Here is a 7,301-nt window from a genome sequence, read left to right on the forward strand (position 1 = left end):
AGGCGATGAATATTATTTTCGAGCGTTATGATATTATTATGATATGGTACAATAATTTTAATAATTGGCAGTTGAGATAAGGTACATTTCCGTGATTGTTGTGGGAAACTTGTGAGGTTATCTGGGGAAATACTGTACAGCAGGGGTGTCGATTTTTCAAAATGGTTGGGGGTGCTCAACCCCTGCACCGGGTGAAAGATTGTAGCTTTGCCATGGGGCACAACCGTACCTACAAGGCATGGTTGTGTATCCCCATAAGGTACTGATAATCCCGGGATTTCCACTAATATTTCCCAAAGGTTGAACGTTCTTCAAAATCATTCTGCTCGTCCTAGTACTTGGCTACCTCATTACATAAACATCTTTCCGAAAAAAAAAACGCGTACATTTGCCGGCAGCTCGGCAGCAGCCCCGACACCTCTGTAATAAGGTGACAGAAACCGATGACCGCGATTAGCACCGGTGCAGCAGCCCCTGCGGTCCGCAGGGGCGGACATTGCGCGGGAGGCAACGGTATAGCTACGAGGCTCTGGCGTTTATCAGACGATCACAATAATCGCTGAAAAAAATAACAGGTGATTGCAATTCGATATTTATGGGTTTACGATTTTCCTCAGTGGCGTAGCCAGGTGGGCCCGTGAGCCCCCCCCCCCCCGCCCCATCAGGTTCAGGGGCCCATCGGATTATTCGGGCCTGAGGGGCACTGCGGCGCCAATTGGCCACTGAGGGTCCACGTTGGCTATATTTGGACTCAGAAGGGCCCCACAGGGCTCGTAAGAACACCTCATGGGCCCAAAAGTACTAACATTAAGATCTCCATAAGGGCCCCAAGCCAGCCTCTGAGGGCCACTTGCCGGCCTCTGGGGGTCTTAACCGGCCTCTAGGGGGCCAGCTCTAGGAGCTGCACACCCGCCTGTAATGGCCCCACACCCATTTCTCTGAGGGCCCCTATAACGGCGACTGTGAGGGCCCTCACCGGCGCCCCTGAGCGCCACACCGGCGTCTCTGAGGGCCCCACACCCCTAACTCTGAGGCCCTATACCAATGCCTTTAAAAACCCTACATGGGCGGTTCTGAGGGCCCTTGACAGTTACCAGCGACCCTGACGGCCCCACACAGGTGACACGGAGGGTCCCAGCGGCGTCTGAGCGCACCATGCCAGTCTCTGAGAACCCCACAAGGCTCCTGAAGGCACCAGTGACCTCTTGATATCTTCTTGTCGGCCTATGAAGGATCCGTTCCGTAACAGCAGTTCTGAGGGCCCAACGCGCGCCTGTGATGGCCCTAAACCAGTGTCTCTGAGAGCCCCCACACCGGCGCCTCCAGTCCGAGGGCCCCACATTGCCATATCTGAGGGCCCCACACTAGTGCCTCTTAAGGCCCTATATCGGCGGCTCTGAGGGCCCAACATCGTAGCTTCTGAAGGCCCCACAAGTGCGCATGTGACGGCCACCCTGCCACCGGTGACATTTGAAGGCCCCACACCGGCGACTCTGAGGGCCCCATCAGCGCCTGAGCCCGTTCCGGTCTCTAAAGATGACCCCACAGGATTTCTGAAGGTGCATACCACCGGCCTCTGATGACCCTTTGCCGGCCTCTGAGGGCCCGTCCCCGGTCTCTGGAGCCCCCTGCCGGCTTGTAAAGGGTACGCGCCAGCAGCTCTAAGGGTCCGACACCCGTGTACGACGGACCCACACCATCTTTGCAACTTAACGTTTTTTTTCGCCCTTCTTCTTAAATCTAAATTTTCTTTTCTTTACATCTTTATTTCATGCCTTGTAAGTTGCGTAGGTAATTGTTTTATTTTTAGTAGTGAACTACTGCAGAACAATTATTTTCCTCAAGCAGAGTTATTGAGGGACAAAACCATTGGGGGTGCCCGGAAAACCATTGGGGGTGCTCATTTGAGCATTGGGGGTGCTGCAGCACCCCCAAAGGTATACAAATCGACACCCATGCTGTACAGTGCAATATTCTGTTTGCGAAGTTTTGCACAACGTTTCGGGGTTGTTTTGTGCGTGAATTGCATGTACGGTAAGAGGACGCACTGTTCAGGAGGGTAAGAGTACGCAGAATTATACATTAAATCGAATATACAGAAATATATAATTATTAATCTATCGCTCAATGACGTTTGTTTAGTAGGTATATCATCAATGGAGCACTGTGATGCAGATGCGTACCCGAAATTCTTCCAAATACGAGTTATTCTCCTTTTTGATTGTGCATTTTTTAAGAAACACACGACATGATTATTTCCTGATTTATAGACTTGAAAGATGTATTTTATGTTTTTCTTTTTGGATACTAGAATTAACTTAAATGCCTTCTGAGTTTGAAATTAAGCATTTGGACAGCGCAAGCTGCATAGGTGTGTGTTCATATGCTTGCGTACTCCACCCGCCTGGCGTGCGTACTCTTACACACCCCATATGGTAAGAGTACGCAAGTGCAACGGTTCAGAAAATGTCAGTTTTAGACCACTTCCATTTACGCTGAAGGATCGTTGCCCCATGGGATGATGGCTAATTCAATGAACTTTAATATTCCCTATTTGCGATTTCTTTCCTTCAAATATTAAACAAATGAGAGCAAGAAATCCACTAAGTGCGTACTCTTATACGACTTCACCCTATATTTTCTCCATCATTTTTAACCTCTCTGGCCGATCGGCCTACAGCAAGGTAGAATTGCTGCGTCGATCCGTCCGAACGATGTCAATGTATTTACAAAAATACGGGTCCAAAGATCGGTCCAAAGTATTTTTATTTACCCTGAATCGGTCCAAGATTCTTCAGCTCGTCCGACGTTTATTGGTCGAATTTTGCCTGCCTGTTCTCTGCGAACAGTAAAAAACAATCGAATCGAACACGTCGTCTTGCTGTGCGCCACGTTGCCCTCAAAAAGCAAAACACGCTAAGCTAAAAAGGGGAGAGCGAGCCACAGGGGAGCAATGCCGCTTCAACCCTATTGGCCGTAGTGTCTAACGGTGGCGGCCATATTGCGCAGACCAGAAGCCGGCTGCCGCCTGTGTTGAGGAATAGGGAATTCGGGACCTCGATTTACGTTTGCGGCCGCCGTATCCGTTACGTTCAAGTTACGTAGATACGGAACCCGGCATCTTACGCAGAATTGAGTGGGGAACACGATCGTATCTTCAGAATTCCTCAAATTCACTCGCCTGACCTACATTTGCCCCGGCCGAGGGGGTTGATTGAACCCACCTCGCTAATGCACCGCTAATTAAACTAGAATTAAGCGGTAAAGTGGTCGTATGCGGCAAAGTATAATGCAGAGTGACTGGTAGGAACCCGCTGTAAGGGTCTCAGGTCAACCGGTGACCTCTGAGGTCAGGTCAAGTGATCTAAGGCACGGGTTCGGTTTTTGGTAAATAGTTTCGCCAAAAATGGCCGTAGAGCCGCGATTTTGGCATCATCGTGTTCAGCTAGCTCAGGCACATCGAGTGATATACTTTTTGTTCGGGTCAGGTCAACTTAGGGTGTTGACCTCAGGTCAAGGTCAGGTCAGCACCCCCAGGTCACGAAGTTGGTCGAAAGAGGTCATGTCGCATATCATTCGATTCGGCAGGTCTTCCTGAGTCCATTGGTGGCTTTCCCGACTCGCTAGCTCAATTTGATCGGGAGTTATTGAAGAAAAATTGTGACCCTTGTGACGTCACAGATGACGTCACGCAAGGGCAACAATGCAAATATGAAGCATAGAACCTTGCAAAAAGTGCATGAAATCATGATTCTATATGCTTGAGATAGTTTCAGATCATTCTCGGCGCCAAAATAGCAATTTTCATATTTCCCCATTGACTTATAAGGGTTTAACCTATTAGTTCCTTGTAGCTGAGGATTTTTTAGGATTTCATCTTGTTCTCCACTCAATTCTGCGTAAGATGCCGGGTTCTGTGTCCACATAGCTTGAGCGTAACGGATGCAGCGACCGCAAACGTAAATCGAGGTCCCGAATTCCCTATTCCCCAGCACAGGCGGCGGCCGCTTTCTGGTCTGCGCAACATGGCGGCACCGTTGGACACCATTTGGCGGCCGATGCGCATTCCACATTATAGAGTTCAGTGGGGAGAGCGCATGCTGTTGCTCGCGAATTTTCTAGAAAAAAATAATTGGAGAGGGCTTAAGGTAGCATATTTACGTCTGGACAATGAGTTGCGTTGGAGAGGCCGGAAATAGTGGCGATTTCAGGACCGCAAGAATGGACCGTCATTGGAATGATTCTTTTTTAAACCGTGCACTGTTTTCGGCCGGAATTTAAGAGTTACTACAAAATATTTTTAATAACGTTTCCACCAAGAATGAATGCCATCAGTGATCAGGGCTAAATTTTTAATACTATTGCATTTTGTCAAGAAGCATATAGTGCTGTTATATTGCAGTTCTAGCGCGTTTGTTACAAAATATGAAGCGAATAAGCGTCAGTGTAATTCATCAACAGTGCCAGAAGTAAACTTGAGGGAAAGCTATGGTAATTGCTCTTGTCCATCCACTAAAATTTATTAAATATTTTGCTTTGTGTATTCCAAATGGAGAGGGAACTATTTCATTTGTGCCTTCATGTCAGAATTGAAGGTGGATCATTAAATTTTCAACGCAGCTTACAAACAAGCATTTGGTCTTTCTTGTTTATAAGCAGTGGATAAGAAAAGGTTGATCAATCCTGAAGTTCAGTCATCGTACCTCAGCTTGGCAGCAAGATCCCCCAAGGACAGAGGATATATTGTATACATGTCCTGTAAATCAAAACAAACAAGCATTTGGTCTTTCTCATATATAAGCAGTGGCTAAGAAAAGGTTGATCAATCCTGAAGTTCAGTCATCATACCTCAACTTGGCAGCAAGATCCCCCAAGGACAGAGGATATATTGTAAACCTGTCCTGTTAATCAAAACATTTTTGTGCCTTCAAAGGCTTAAGTTATCTGTGGTGTGTTCGGAGTTAGGCTGGCTGTTTTTGTTGTATGTTTATGTGGAGATTGAATATAACTGTGACCCTGTGCTTGTTTGTATACTTACGGTCAAACAGGGAACAGCACATTCACATAACATACTCACCTAGCACCTATCTCAGCTGTACCCTGCAGGATCTACTTGTTCATGTCTCGAGCATTAAAGGGACCCTCCCACCTTAACATTAGATTTGAGTTGAGATAGCCAAAATGGGGTCCCTGGCTCACAATTACCGGTTTCGGCACTCACAACATCGAGAAATGCCTTAAATCGGAAATATTGAATTTCAAAATTGCAGCATTTTGATTCAGAGGGGCTAATGCTTAGGAATACCCCTCTGAATGTGTGACGTCAGCACAAATATCTAACGATTTTTAAATGTTTGACTAAAACGTTTTGTAGCACGCGGTGGTATATGCTATTTGCGCGCAACATCTGCCGCAAACGCCGCACTTCTAAAATAAAGTCGCTAGAAACAGCGGAGATCCCAAAAAGTAAACAAAAGTAAAAGTCTAATATCTTGAAAACCGGTGAATATTTTTCGGTGAAATTTGGTGGATATTCGTTTTCGCTCTTTCTGAACCGAGCGACATCACTTTCATGCCAATTCATAAACTTTTTTGAAGGTGGGAGGGTCCCTTTAACAAAGCACTAAAGTAGCTTAGTAATCATTTCCCACATTTTCTGAGCATCTAACATGACATACAGCAGTGCAGAGCAGCTTCAGAGAAGAAACACTTTAAATGCACAGACTCACACCAGCCACCCAATGAGCCAGTTCCTCAGTTGACTGTTTCCCTGGACACAGCTTGGCAATTGTGAGCTAACTTTTGGCAAGTTGAAGGTTAGCACTTAGCAGGTAAGATTGAGTTAGGGTGAGTACCTACCTATAACTGGGTGCTACTGCCATGCGGGTCTTGGGTAGGCTGCAAATATGTGTGATGATCGAGGTTAGGTCAGCTGTCAGGTTAGTCAGGTTCAGGTATGCTCATTGCTCAGGTCACATTTTTATGGACATTTGGCAAATTAAAAAACTAACAATCTGATCTAAGCTAACTCGACTAAACATACACAACTACTGACTATAGGAACTGAGCACCTACCTACTTGTGCCTACATCTCATACCATGTCAAAGTAGAGTTCCTTGGTGGAAGATTACCCTCAGTACTTTTTATCCCAGCCCTGTGAAGAAAACGAATACTTCTAAGCTCTGAGTCACTGCTGGCCATCCACAGGAAGAAACGCTGAGACTGAGAGCTTTGCCATTGTATATTGGACCAATAATGACTATCACGAATGACTATGAACACATAATATGATCACATGGTTGCATGGATTGTCACATTGACAATTTTACTACAATCCTTTTTCAAGAAATACAGTGATGATGATTAACATCAAAATCAACATAAAGTGGATTAAGTGATCCAAGCTTTCTCCTCCAGTAGCAATGGAATGATCGCATGTTTCATTTGCAAGACACTGAGTACCTGATGCACATTACAATCTGCATAGCATCTAAGCATAGTAATTAGTAAAACTGCCCAAGTCCATTCATTCTAGATTTTAACTTGATAGTTAGCACTAATTTATCTTGCTGTTGTAAGTTATCATTCAATATTCATACTAATACATTAATATGCGCTCATCAGTCAACATTTTCTGGCATGATCCTGCTCAGCGTGCTCTTCAGTATTGCTCCAAGGTCTGCAATATTATAGCTTGTTTTTGGACAATAAGCTCTTTTAATTTTACTTTTTCTTGCTGATATATGAGCCCGATCAACTTGCGTTTATTAACCAAAATTTCATAACTTATTCAACTTGATATTGATATTGCTCAGTAGTCAGGACCTCTGTCAGCCTCCCTCCTGGATACTTCAGATTGTTTTCAGTCAACATGCTTCTTAAATATGATATAAGTCAATCTTAAGGGATTCAAAACATCCAACAAAACGACGTACAAGAGCAAAAAAACCACCAGATAAACTAAAAAATGGCCTTGGAACAGAGCCAAGTGGTGCTCCATTTGTTTGTTTACAATGATTATAGTGCTGATGTATTTTTAGGACTCTGAACGTCGGCTTATAAAAAAATGAAACGTTTTTACAAAAATTGTAAGGCAAGTAATATTTATCTGAAAGAAATAAAATATTCAAAAGCCAAACACTATGAAATACATGAATCGGAACGAAAAAGTAACCCAAAAATCCAGCCTCATCACCGGCTCCTAAAACTGCAACACAATCAGCACTTTTCCCCGCAACTCGTTGTCCAGACGTAAATATGCCTTAAGGTAAGGTTTATGATAGACGTTGTGAGATTCTTT

The sequence above is a fragment of the Amphibalanus amphitrite genome, unplaced genomic scaffold (genome assembly GCF_019059575.1).
Source record: "Amphibalanus amphitrite isolate SeventyFive unplaced genomic scaffold, NRLGWU_Aamphi_draft 000534F_arrow, whole genome shotgun sequence".
NCBI classification, from domain to species: domain Eukaryota; kingdom Metazoa; phylum Arthropoda; class Thecostraca; order Balanomorpha; family Balanidae; genus Amphibalanus; species Amphibalanus amphitrite.